The sequence below is a fragment of the Silurus aristotelis genome, assembly GCF_946808225.1.
Source record: "Silurus aristotelis genome assembly, chromosome: 13".
Taxonomy (NCBI): Eukaryota; Metazoa; Chordata; class Actinopteri; order Siluriformes; family Siluridae; genus Silurus; species Silurus aristotelis.
Genome location: NC_139586.1, coordinates 12,178,662 through 12,193,431, shown reverse-complemented (window position 1 = coordinate 12,193,431; position 14,770 = coordinate 12,178,662). Strand labels below are relative to the sequence as shown.

The window sequence follows — 14,770 nt, the reverse complement described above, 5'->3', positions numbered from 1 at the left end:
AGGTAGAAAGGTGATGTGCTCATTAATATAACTATGAACACAAACAGCCTTAAGGCAGAAAGAATGTAGCGCATTTGTGTGTGTATGTGTGTATACGCTATATGAGTGAAATTTTGTGGACATCTGTCCATAAGATTCATGTATGCTTTTAAAACATCCCTTTCCACATTTAGCCTCCATTTTGCTGTTATAATTATCTTCATTCTTCTGAGAAGGTGTTTCACTAAATTTTGGAGTGAATTTGTGGAGATTTCTGTTTATTCAGCTACAAGGGTGTTATTAAAGGCAGGTACTGATGTAGGTTGAGGAGCTCTGGGGTGCAGTCAGCATTCAAATTCATCCCAAAGGTGTTCAGTAGTGTTGAGGACAGAGCTCTACAGCAGGTGCCTAAAATTCAATGAATTGGCACAAAACCTGCATGCAAATCTGAATAACTAGCTTAATTAGCTAATGTTTGTTATGAAAAGAATCCAGCTCCCATGTAAATAAAATCATGAGCTAAGTTAGCTAATGTTTAGCAATATTATGCTGATATGGATTGCAGAAGGACAGGGGGACACAATTTACATACCATGAATATTCATAAGCTGGTGTTTTTATTGAGGATAAAAGGTGTTCAAGATGTTTGAGAATTTTTTATACATTTAAATTGTTTCTTATTTTGAACATGGAGGTGCAACATGACACACCTTTAACCTTTTTCTTTTCCTTGTGGGTGTTTACGAGACAAAAGTTCTGATCCTCTTTTCCCAGCCATGTGTCTTCCAGCTGAGACAGAGGCAAAGCTTTGGAAGAACCTAGCACCTCAAATCCTTTAGATCTTCACCCCAACTGTGCGGGCATGTAAACGTGTGACCTCCTGATAAAGAGGGTCACACAAATGAAGTGTGTTTAAAGAAGCAGCCATCATGCCACCTTCTCTCAAGATCCAATCTGCACTGAGTTACTTGCTGGATCAGATTCAGCCATTTTTCTGAAGGATGGAAAGAAGTTTGGTTTCTTTTTATTTCCTCATGTTTGCCCTCCATCAGCTTTACCATCAGCCTAAAAAAATCCCAGAGGAGTTCCAATCAAAGAATCTCAACAAAAGACCGCTAATGTAAACCAAATGCTCAGCTCAGTGTTTATAAGGTGGCTGAGGAGTTAAACCTCATCATAAAAAGCTGGAAGACTCGTAAAGAACTAATAAAAAGAGGAAGTTCACCGTCTTCTCTATTTGTGGAATCTTGAGCATACATGTTCTAATGAATGTCAACCAGTTTCATTATTTATGCTGCCATGGTGATGAATGGCGTCCTAAAAGTAAAATACAAAACCTTCTAGTTTTGTTAAAGGTTCCTCCACACAGAAGAAACTGAAGAATACTTCATAGAATAGACTAGTGTATGGTAGAACCTTAAATTCTCCACTCGTAGTAAAAACAGTTTATCTTGTAAACTAAAGGTTCTTTTAAGGTGTTTTCTTCTAAGGTTGTAATTCCAATTTTGCATTAATTAAAGAAAAAGAAAAGGATCTAGGAATTTCGAAAATGTAGTCTTATTAACCATCCAATGAGACTTTAAGGAGTCCAGATAAAAAATATTAACTAGATAAGGAATTTATCACTGCATTTGTATATAATTGTAAATGCTTTGAAACTCTTCAAGCTTCTGTGTAGACCCCAACAGGAGATAAAGTTCCAGAAAGGAACCATTTTTGAAAGTTAGACAAAAAGAACAAATCCGAAGAACGCTTAGTAAACAAATGTCTATGTTATTGTAACTCGCTAAGAAAAAATATTACATGTATACGTACATACAGTACATATATACATACATACATACATACGTATATACTTACATACATACACACAAATAAAAATATAGAAAATATATGTACCTACCAGCACACATACATCCATAATAGGTTCTCTTGAACTTTTTCAAAAGCCTTTTAGACCTGTTAACATCTAAAGTACCAGAGGATCCCTTTATTCTTTAAGCACACCTTGCTATAATAATATCAATAAGACCAGTGTACAGGTCTAAACCTAAAAATATATATTTTAAAATTGGTTGTAAAAACATAAAGATTCTTCTAAAGAGTTTGGAACTGTTCCAGAAGTTCTGAGACATCCCATTAGAAATAGCTGAGTAAATAAATAAATTGTATGCCTATAATTCCTAGACCTGTCCAAAGACACAAATAATAATAATAAAATAAATCACAGGTCCCTGGACCTCACTGGATCTCTGTACTTTTAAAAGGGAAATATTTCACTTAAACAAAACAAAAGACCAATTTTCCGTTTGAGCCTGCTGAGATGGAAGCCATCCAAACAGCTTAAACGTCATGATTAAATTAGTGAAACAGGAGACTCCTGCTACATGCCATAGCCTGGGGTAAAAAAAAAATGCACTCCAACCAATTTTCTGTTGGAAAGTGCTCTGGCACTTGACAAGTAATTAAATAAATAACACTTATTTATTTTTATTATTGTTCTCCAAAGCCAGCCTGAAAAAGCTGTCAATGTTAGATTTCATATTTATCATCCCAAGGTTCAAGTTACTAACAGTGTCTGACTCAAGAGCCAGGCAAAAATTACAACAATGTGTGCTACATCTGCTTAAGTTCTTATAAATCTGAAAACTGTGTTTTTGGTTTCTGGTATTTCTACATCTACACCAGTCTTTTTAAAAAAAATTTCAAAATCATATTTTGCCCTGCATTGTTCCCGCCAGGCGTTTATCTACTTTTAGTAACTTTTAAGAGTTTTTTTCTTGTAGTCGGATGATAGACAGAGTCTAACTTGGACCTAAACAATTGCTTGTTCGAAGTGACGATGACTGCACCACAAAACATTTTTAAAATGATGTATCTTTATCCATTTTCTCAGTCCATACTGTAATGTTTTTTTTTTTCAAATCAATCAATCTGGAACAAAAACTTTGCTGCACTAAGTCTCAGTGTAGAGAAAAGAACAAAACAGGTAAAAAGATATATTTATTTGCATATTTATCTGGATCAATGTGGACATAGCCTCAGACTCCTTTTGTGGCTATGCATTTCTCATTCTCTTGCCCATGCCTGTGTTTATTCAACCCTCAATTACAGAAAGCCTCAGCCGGCAGGCCTTTAATTGATTGCTTTAATTGATTGGTCGGGGGTAACCATGACTGAAAAGCAGTTTATCTTAATCAGTTGAGAGGAAACCCGGAGTGGGGCTTGATTTCCTCCAGCTGATCACCCCTGTGTGGGCGAAGAACGACAGACAGGCTGCCGTAGGGGAGAGGAAGAGAAAAATACACTCTGGAATACAGACGAGAGACATGTCTGAGTAAGAGAAAGTGTCTGAATGGGGGATGAGTGCATGGTTTGAAGATAGATAGAGATGTTTTACTCTGGTATTAAATAAGGGGTCACACATTGGGCTTATATCTGTGATTAATTAAAGGGCATGTGTTAAAAATGTAAATGTAAATTATAAATTTGTGGGGAAAAGAATTCCCCAAAAGATCTATCAATAAATAAAATAAAAATAATGGAAAAATTTACAAAAATAAAATAATAATGTAAAGCTATACAAATCAAAGTAAATATTTTCCAATTTATTTATTTTTTGCCAAATGCCAAAATAATTAAATTCCCAAGTAAAGCGAAATAAATTATCTGAAAGGTGCGATTTAGCTTGTAAAAAAAAAGTGATGCGTGTAGAGATCATTGCATGGATGGCATGTACGGGTACAGTGGAGGTGGAAGCACAGTGATTAAGGCATTGGACTCTCGATACAAATTCACAAGTTCAAGTCCCTTGAGTAAGGTCCTTAAACCTTAAATGCTCAATTTGTAAGTCGCTCTGAAATCATGAGTACTTACATGTGAAATAATTAAATGTCAAAATAAAGAAAAAATAAGTGATAGCTTAGTGGTTAAGGCTCTGGGTTCTGACCGGAAGGTCTGGGGTTCAGGCCCCTATATCACAAAGCTGACACTCTTGGACCCATGCAATACCCTAAGTGTTATGAGTGCTGTATTATGGTTGACCATGTGCTCTAACCCCAGCTTCCTAATATCTGAATTTCACCTTGCTGTAAGATACAGTAAAAATGTAATCAAATAAAAAAAAATATAAAATATTAAAAAAAATGTCTAATGTATCTCTTTTTTTTTTTTTATTGTGTATGCTTTGTTAGCGGTCACACACTAGCACTCTCAGGACATGATAAAGAGAAAAGAAAGCTTAAAGTCAAGAAGCTTTTATTGTCATTTCAACTATACATAGATGACGCAAAACACAGTGAAATGAGACAACATTTCTTTAGGTCCCTGGTGCTACATAAAACAACATAAAGCTACATCACACAACATAGAGGTACATAACAGAATGCAGAGCTAAGGACTAAAGTAAGTGTCCTCCCCACCTAAAGTGCATCATGTGCAAACAGTGCAAGACAAAAGAAAGTGCAACAGACAATACAAGACAGTGTGGGACAGATATACAAAGCAGATAATAGTGCCGACCAATAAACCTACTGTATAATATGCTATAAAGTACAGTGTGTAAAAGAGTGTATGTCTGTAAACATAAACACAATGTTGTGCAATAATAGCAATAGTAGCAATCGAGAGTAGCAAAACAGCATGTAAACATTTAATATGATTATAATACAGTGTAATATGGGTGGTGATGAAGACATGAATGTGTATGAATTAAATGAGTATTAAGAGTGTGTTTGAGTTCAGGTTGTACAGTTCAGTAACACACAGTTGAGTGAGTGTGTGTTTGAGTTTGGTAAAGTTCAGTTCTGTGTGTTGAGGAGCCAGATGGCTTGAAGGAAATAACTGTTGCACAGTCTGGATGTGAGGCCTGAATGCTTTGAAACCTCTTTCCTGATTGTAGAAGAATAAGAGTGTGTGTGAGGGATGTGTGGGGTCGTCCACAATGCTGTTGGCCTTACGGATGCAGCATTGGGTGTAAATGTCCGTGATAGAGGGGAGAGAGGCTCCAATGATCTATTCTGCTGTCCTCATTATCAGTCAGTGTCAGTGAAGACGCTAGCTCTTCTGCACATTCCATGAGTACTCTGCCAAGAATGTTGTCTGGTCCAGCAGACTTCTGTGGGTTAATTCAGCCATGGTTAGACAGCGCACCTGGTCATTGGGAGGAGGGGTGGTCTTCCTTGCCACCACATTGTTCTGCACCTAAAACCGGGTGTAGTAGTCGTTCAGCGCATCTGGGAGGGAGGCATCACTGTCACAAGCAAGTGAGGTTGGCTTGTAGACGTCCTGCTTATATTGCCTGAATAGTGTTGTTTTTATACTGTGCTCGAAAGTATGTCTAACGCTTGCACCTGCTTGGTAAATCTCTTATTCCAGACTGTTGTTATAAAAAATTCCACACTCCTTTAAAGGCTTCAAAGGAGATATCGGGGCTGTGGTCATTTAATTGCTACACAACCATTAGTGAGAAATTATTAATGCTTAGATGTTAAGGAGGCTGCAGTTCCAGTGTAAAGCTTTAGCATACAAAGATTCTACAATATTCAATCATGTATACAAATTGTATACAATTGTGTAATTTGTAGTAAGAATTTAAAGGATAGATTATTATGGGTGTGCAGGTCAGGGGGTGTGCATACTTTCAGCTGTATAGTGTAATTATAAACCAATAGGCCTTATTGTGCATTTGAATTAATACCAGTCATTTATTTTTTTTTTTTATAATAGTACTCAACACCATTATGTCATGCAGTTACAGTAAAATAATCAACTGCAGCATGGTGTGATGTAGCAGAGTTACATCTCTTGTTACAGATGGTACAGACACTCAATATACCGACACTGATTATGCTGAACAGCACATCCTTATGTGTATTTTTCAAACTATTTTATCCCAGGTCACACCCATTGATCTCAGAGCATCTCTTTTAAAAATTCTGAATTGTGATGTTTGCCTCTCTCTTTCTTTTTTATATCATCTCGTCTCAGCCACTCTTTTAAAGAAGAAATGTTTCATGAATTCAGAATGGTGCTAGAGAAGAACACGTTCAGCAGATTACAGGAGACATCATTCAATCACTTTTACCATTCACCTGCACATCTGCATTTTCCTACCATACTGAAAAGCTAAGAGTGCACTCTACAGAGTGAAAGTGATGGAGAAGAGTTCTCACAGTGACTGTCGGACCAGATAGGAACCTATTAAAGGATGAATCTGTATCAGGTGTGAAGATTTAAAGTGGGTCACTGCTCATAATGCTGCAGTAAAAATGAATCAGCTTGTCATTAATTAATCTCATGCTAATGGAAAAAAAAAGCTCTTTCAAACACAGGCCGAACTGAGATCAGATATTTTAATTCTTTAACAGCTGTGAACAATCATATGCTCCAATTACTATTACTAAAAAGATTGCTGCCACGTTTTTGTTTTTGCTGATATGTTACCGAATTTACTGCTGTTTCTGAATTTTGTCAATTTTCAAAATTTCCTGTTGTATATACACATGCCAATTTACCATCATTTTTAAATCTGCTGTGAATGCTTCTTTTGTCAATAGCTATTGGTAAAATAAATATATATATAAGCACTATACGGATAAAAGTATTGGGACAGGTTACTTTTTCGGCCATATGGGGTTCCTCACCAAACTCTTACCGCAAGGGTGGTGGCAACAATCATATAGAATGTTTTTGGACCCAGTATCATTAGAACGTCCCTTTACTTGAAGTAGGAGACCCAAACCTGTTGTCTATATACATGTTATATATGACAATACCATATAGTGTGTATACATATTTAATATATGACATTATGTATTACATTTTAATAAAATGTGTAAATTAACGCATTTCACAACTTTGAAAAAACTGCATTTTTTTCTTCATTTAAGCCAAAAACAATGCAATGCAAACTAGTTCTTGACTGTTCTGTATATTATACACATTCACAAGGTCACACGCTAAATAAGAGATATTTAGGCAAAGTTGTTTCAAATGTCCCACTAGGGCTGTTTATTTTTCCTGAACCATGACCGCGACAGCACCGAGTTCACTGTGTCTCGATCATTTTGTAATAAAGTTCAAACTTTTGACCTGCAAGTCATCATTTATTTCTCTCGACTACCTTTCCCACAGTCTTGCTTTAGTACAAAAAACATAATGAGTACTTTTCTAAAAAAGAATCCTGATTTATTAGGTTTGGTTTTGTCTTTGAAGCAGGAGGTCTCTTCATAGCTTGTACAGTCCTTCTGCCTCGACCTACGATCGATTGTTTGACTTCTAAAGACACATTGTGCTTTAATGAGGTTCATCCTCACTTCTGGAGAAGTTCTGCTTTTTCGCTTTTTTTTTTTTTTTCCCCATCACTGCAGGTTTCTGGCTCTCTTGTCTTTTTTGTGTGTGTTTTTTTAAATTTTAATGCGACGTAACTTCATTGCATTCGTGCCCCAGATCAAAAGATCATGCAGGTTCTTCTGTGTTTGAAGTGATTTTTATTTGAAGTGGATTTCCAAAGAAACTTCATGTAAAACAAAAGTTTACATACATTACAGCCTTTGTGGGATTCAGTGTGCGGGAGGTAGCGTATCGATCAGCTTGTTTGAGAAAAAGGAATGAAAAAAGAAGAGCAGTTCTTTGATTCGACTCATGGTGTGAAAGAAGGCTGGAAAGGAGCAGTCACTAGCGGTTTTACTGTAGATTGATTTGCAAGTAATTAAGTTAGTTTCAAACTAGCAGAGATGCAGCAATTTCACATGAGTCCTAAACTTCACTTAACAGCAATGGGAGCTCATGATTTGAGTTCTGAGTTTTTGATTAACTGAAAAAGAGCCAGCATTTGTTTAAATGTGATTCAGTGTTCTGAATGTATAATGCATTTCTGAGCTTACCAATAGTTCTTAAATATGAGGAATATGATGAGAAAAGTAGTATTTTGATTATTACAGAAGTGTTTGGGTATAAAGGGTTTTCACACTCTTTGTCTGCAACAAGTGAAAACTCTCTCAAAAAAAGGTATGATGTTAAGTAGAATGGAACACAGAACTGCCTAAATTATTTAAAAACCATTTAAAAGTGAGAACTTTTATAATTTTCTCAAGTAGAAATGTAAATAAAGTTCTCTTACTTGTTATATTTAAGCAGTGGATTAGGTATTCACCTTTAGGTACTGTATCTAATACCATTTTACTGGAGGAGGAAGTGAGCTACCAGTGAGGAAATCTTTCGAACACATGCAGCATTAGAATTAGTTGGGTAAATTAAGAGAAGTGTGTCAGGATTAGATAATTAAAATCATATTAATTTTGACACCATACATGAATGTACAGGGCACCGGAAAGTATTCACAGCGCTTCACTTTTTCCACTTTGTTATGTTAGATCTTTATTCCAAAATAGATGCAATTCATTATTTTCCTAAAATATTTACAAACAATACAAAATAATTACAAAGTAAATTAAGTTTGGTTGAAATCTTTGCAAATGTATTACACATAAAAAACTAAAAAAAAAATATCACACCGTACATGAATATTTACAGCCTTTGCTCAATACTTTGTTGAAGCACCTTCGGCACCAACTACAGCCTCAATTTTTTTTGAGTATGATGCTACAAGCTTGGCACACCTATTGTTTGGCAGTTTCTCCTATTCTTCTTTGCAGAACCTCTCAAGCTCCATCAGGTTGGATGGGGAGCGTAAGTGCACAGCCATTTTCAGATCTCTCCAGATATGTTCAATCGGGTTCAAGTTTGGACTCTGACTGGGCCACTCAAGGACTATCACAGAGTCATCCCATAGCCACTCTATTGGAAGATCGCCTCAGTCTAAGGTCCCTTCCCTCAATCCATGTCAAATAGTTCAATCTTTGTTTCTTATGGTCTGAGAGTTCTTTAGGTGCCTTTTGGCAAACTCCAGGCAGGCTGTCATGTGCCTTCTACTGAGGATCCGTCTGGCCTCTCTAGCATACAGGTTTGATTGGTGGGGTGCTGCAGAGATAGTTGTTCTTCTGTAAGTTTTTTTCTCCTCCACAGAGAAACACTGGAGCTCTTTTAGAATGACCATTTGGTTCTTGGTCACCTTGCTGACTAAGGCCCTTTTCACTCCCTCGCTCAGTTTGGTGGGGCGGCCCAATCTTAGAAGGGTCCTGGTGGTTCCAATCTTCTTAAATTAATGGATGATGGAGACCACAGTGCTCATTGGGACCAGACATTTTTTGTTCCCTTTCCCAGATCTGTACCTCGATACAATCCTGTCTTGGAGGTCTACAGACCATTCTTTGGACTTCATGACTTGGTTTGTGATCTTGCATGCACTGTTAACTGTTAAACCTTATATAGACAGGTGTGTGCCTTTCCAAATCATGTACAATCAACTGGATTTACCACAGGTGGACTCCAATCGAGTTTTAGAATTATCTTATGAATGATCAGTAAAAACAGGATGCACCAGAGCTCAATTTTGAGTGTGATATACTGTGTGAATACTTATGAACATGTAAATTTTTTTTTTCATTTTAATAATTAATAAGTTTGCATAGATTTCAAACAAACTTTGTCATTATGGGGTATTGTTTGTATAATTTTAAAGAAAATAATAAATTGAAATTAATTTTGGAATAAGGCTGTAACATATAATGTGGAAAAAGTGAAGTGTCGGGAATATTTTCTGTACCCACAGTATTGTACCTAACAGTAAGCAAAAACTTAAAAAAATTACTGACAGTTTATGTTGCTATAAGCCATAATGAAAGACTCTTAACAATGCCAAAAGACAGTCCTTAAAATGTTCCCAACCCACTGATAAAGCATGAATATGTATTGTATTCTTATGTCACACAATAGTGAGTCAAGAAAACAAACAATCGATTAAAGTAGAGCTAAAATCCTGAAAAGTATCAAAAGGACAGAAAACTAAAGAAAACTTAAGATCCTGAGATCCTGAAAATTAAGGGGAGAGAGCGCTTTACTAGGAAGTGTGTGTTTATAATGGCTTTTATAGAAAATATCCTATTTAAACTGGAACAAAGTCTTGATCATTTTTTCTTTATTGCTGTGATTTAGTCTTGAGATTACAAGACCTGAAATACTCTTTAAAACCAGACAACTGTAGAAACTGTATGAATGCAGTATATGTACTGCTTTCCTGCCCTTTTCCACTGTTTTATGCTAATTAGTTATATCAGGTGGTTAATCAAGAGTATTTTTCTTCTCAAAGGTATTCAATAGGGTTGACATCAAAGCTATATAGCAGGCCTATCAAAAACTTCCATTTTAACCCAAAACATATCTTTATGGAGCTCACTTTGTGCACAGAGGCATTTTCATGCTAGAAAGGGTTTGTGTTTTCTAGTTCAAGTAAAGGGAGTTAATCCTACATCTTATACAACTGCGTGCACCTATCTTTCTGGTAACAGTTTGGAGAAGAACCATATATGTCTGGGAAAGTCAGGTGCCCCAATACTTTTGTAAATACAGTGTATACTTAATAGGCTCCATATTCTATTGAAGAAATCTAGAACATTTTTGTGACCATTAAAACTATATTTGCACAAAGATACAAAAATCCTCACTTACAAATCAAAGACCGAGCTACCAGTAACCTCAACACATTCACGCACATTATTATCAAATCAGGATCCAAGACAGGGCACTTCTTCCTCGTAGAGGGCACTACTTAAATGACTGAAGAGTAAAGAAGCAAATAATTATTAAAGCAAGATTAAATTTGGCTTTACTCTTGAGTCTTCATTGCAAAGCATTTATTGTTTGTAGTTATTTGCCTGCAGTCATGACAACAGACAACAGGTGCATATTTGTAATATTTTTAGTTTATTAAAATATATTTTTGTCAAAATTTTTAGTTAAACTTCATGTAGCTACAGGTTACACGTGTAAATTTTGAGCATAGAGCACTTGTGTGAAGTCGTTTTTTTACTAAGAACTTTAGTAACCCCCCAGTCAATATACTGTACACAAATAGATGCACAGTGTTGAAACAAGTACTGTGACACAAGCTCAGATTTGACACTTCGTTAATGTGTGGACCGAAACACTTCTTAACAAGGAAATGAAGTCTTGGTGCAGTGCGTGGTGTGATGCTACATACGACACTCAACATGACACATCTGGTTTGATCTGGCTTTTAGAAACTGTATTGTCCGTGTGGGAACGGAAATATTTAAGAGTTCTGTATTTGAAGAAAAAAAAATCTATAACTCTTTTATATAATATACTGATATACTTTCAGGTCTTTCATGCAGAGATTGGAATCTCTGGTGATCTCTACAATAAGGAAACCTTTAAAATTTCAGATTTCTTTTGTCATTCTGTTTGAATCCTATTTTTTTCTTCTGCTGCTTACATTTGTTTGCATTGTTCTGCTTTTGTGTGTGTTTTAATGAACTTAATGAATCACATGACTTCACTACAGTAAAACAACGTTGGTCAGCAGTTTTGAGAAGCACTCCTGTTACTTATTGAGCTTGAGAACCAATACAATTCATGATGCTGTGTGTGTGCGCGTGCGTGTGTGTGTTTGTCCTGCTGTAGTTTATGGAAGCCATAAATAATGCTCTAGTGGCCGAGGTCGCGGGCCGTTTAGGTTTAGAGTCAATTTGTCAGAGGAATACGTAACGTTTAAACCATCAGGCCCAAATCGAAAACCAGAATCTTGAGTTAATGAATTTAAACGGAGACATCTTACAGTTTACATGTTTTGTCCTTGAACACATTTTTGACCAATGTTAGACCATCAGAAGACACTCTAAAAATTTTACTGTAGCTGAAGAGGAAGATTGAATGTGCATGAGCTGGGGTTTATGGTATGAAGGTCTTTTGAATTTTTTTAACAGGATGCAAATGTTTTAGTCATTGTTCTAGAATACTTCAATTCTTTTATCAATTCTACTGTCTGTTTGCGGTAATAAAACAATTACCGCAAACAGACAGTAGAATTGATAAAAGAATTGAAGTATTCTAGAACAATGACTAAAACATTTGCCCTTATAGATACTTTTATCCTAAACATTATATGGGAGAGGCAAAAACTCCAGTGCACTCTGGATAATCTATACAAAATAAAAAGTTGAATCTAAAAACCCTCAAAAGCTCTTAAGATGGTCCTTTGAGGAAAAGTGTCCAAAGAATTTGACTCCTCTTGCATTACAGCAACTTGTTCACGATTTTTTTTATTTTTTGTTAATTAATTAATGAACATCAGGTATCAGGTATCTATTTATAATAAAAAAAAAGGATTGGGACACTTGACATCTGGTGAAACATTTTCCTAGAGTGGTGGTTACTATTGCAGTAATTGGGAATTAAATGTGGAATAAGATGTAAGCACTTTTTGTCTTATGATCAGGTGTCTACATACTACATGACATTTAATGTGTATGAAACATCATCTGGTTCTTAATTACATTATAGCAGCTATTTTTGTTTCTCTTGATGATCAGAAAGACAAAAAAAATCTGGAAGATGTAGGAAAGATTCACAGCATGACCTCTGAACATCTGAATCTGTTTATGTGGATTGTGAGCTGTACTTGTCCCTGTGGACAAGCTGATACTATTGCATATAATACATGTTCCTAATATAACATAATAGAGCAAGTTTTTTTATATAAACCTACGTGTATGCTGCTGTTATAGAAAACTAATCTGCACCTTATGACCAATTACAGTCCAGTATTCTGAAAACTACACGATTAAGCTCCAGGGTAATTTTAGGGCATTCCAGGTTAAGATCAGATCTTCCTAGTCCTAAACCTTTCTTCTTTGAATGATGTATTTCAGCCACCGCACGAGAGACTTAAAGGACAGGATTTTTTGTGTTCTTTCCATCCTTCCATGCTGAGCCTGGTATAAGGAATCACCACATTCTCTTCCCTGACAAGGCGAAACAGAACAAGGTCTATAATTTTGAGCCTAAACGTACTTGGCACACCTTCACCAGCGTCAGCAGCAGGTTTCAAGTGGAGGGAGGATCTGGAGAAGTCAGACAAAAGAGCAGGAATGGAGAGACATCTCAGCCTGAAAGCCACTGATGAGACTCTCTCACTCGTCTTCACTCTTGGTTTTCTCTCTCATCTACATTCCTCCAGCTGGACAGGGTTCTCATCTGCATTAGAAGCCTATTTTGTTTCGTCCATTTGCGCCACTTAGCACACCCCCTATGGTAATTTTGTCAATTCTTTTGATCTGAAATGTTAAAGCATTATTAAGTGCTAAGCTCAATTTTTAAGTAGAATCGAATCCAACTGCAACTAAAGTACAAAATGGACTTCAGTGTTTATGCTGGGAAAATTATGCATGATCAGAATCATTATATGCACTTCTTAATAAAAACTGTATGAACTATTAATTGATTATTAAGCAAAACACCTGCCTGCATTACACACCTTAAGTAGAAGCAGCCACAATTCTTTTTTTATATATCTAGATTTCTGGATTCTTTCAACAGAAACCTTAACATCTTGCTCCCCTAAAAAAAGGGATAGAAAAAGTCTGACTGAGAAGCTCAAAATGGTTTTTAGCTGTAAAATATAAAGCTAAAAACAATATAAAGGCATGTCTAATAGTTATCTTATCTACTGCATTTCTTTGTGAATAGTCCTAGTTGTAATTATAACAAAAAGGTTTACATGTCTCATATAAGACATGTGAACAAAACATGGTTACATACAGTTAGGTTGCTGCGTCTGCAAGTCTTCCTCTGTGAAATAAAAAGAAAAACTACATAAACTATTTACTTCACTGATCTGATAATCCACGCCTGCTTCTGTGTTTGTGAATACGGATATTTTTCATGCAAAAAAAAAACAAAAAAAAGGTCCTGAGGAACATTTGTGCAGGGCACGGTTTATGCTGAGCACAGTGTCGGCTTCATTCAGCTTCGAGTTACATATTTTAATATATATATATATATATATATATATATATATATATATATATATATATATATATATATATATATATATATATATATATATATTTCATTTGGAAACAGTGCTTTCTTTGTATCCCTGTAGGCCATGTATGATACACCCCCTCCTCACAAAACAGGCTTACCATTCTGCCAGCAGCAGCTACAGTATAATCTATATTTTTTTGTACTCGTAGTGTCTTTACAACACTTTGCTGGAGTTCGTGGTCAACCAAAGAAAACAGCGTCGGAGGCAGGGGACATGGGGGCTGATGGGTAGGTGTATGGGGTGCAGGGATTTGGCCTTGCTTGTGCTTCTGTGTGCTTTTTCTTTACAGACTCTGCTTTTTTAGATTGGAGAGATGTGTGGCCGAGCTCTGTTGGGACCGCTGCAGACACAAAGCCTATTTCTCTGGGAGATTGCTGCACTGTTTGCTGACATGAATAAAGCTGTCGCTTTCTTCGTGCTACAAATTTGCCCAGGGACCCAGCTTTAGACCTCGCGTTCGGCCCTCGTCACCTCCCATAGTCTCACTATCGACTCGCTTTTGTCGTCCAAACTGAAGCTTCTATGCAAGCTTTCAATTTTGCTATTTCCACTGAAAGCTACACGGCCACTCGAAAGTTTTCCGAATTTTTTTTTTTTTTCCATTTAAATGGTGTGTAAACATTTTTAAAGGAGTATGTGTGTCACAAAAAAAAGATTCTTATTTATTTTTACCCATTTAACAAATTAAGAAATATTAAAAACAATGTTATTACATGAAACATTAAAACAATTATAATAATCAAAGTTAAGCATTTTACACCATTTTATTTTTGTACTTAGTGTCCATGGTGATTTTTCTCTAACATGAAATATATATTATTA

General features: G+C 36.0%; 1 long non-coding RNA gene across 1 annotated transcript; it reads left to right on the top strand.

Moving 5' to 3' along the window:
• Positions 1–3,227: 3,227 nt before the first annotated feature.
• On the top strand, positions 3,228–14,521 carry LOC310735692. The gene is made up of 3 exons (XR_014536364.1): positions 3,228–3,316; positions 14,097–14,175; positions 14,253–14,521. It is a non-coding gene; the product is annotated as an uncharacterized lncRNA (long non-coding RNA).
• The last annotated feature ends 249 nt before the right edge of the window (positions 14,522–14,770 follow it).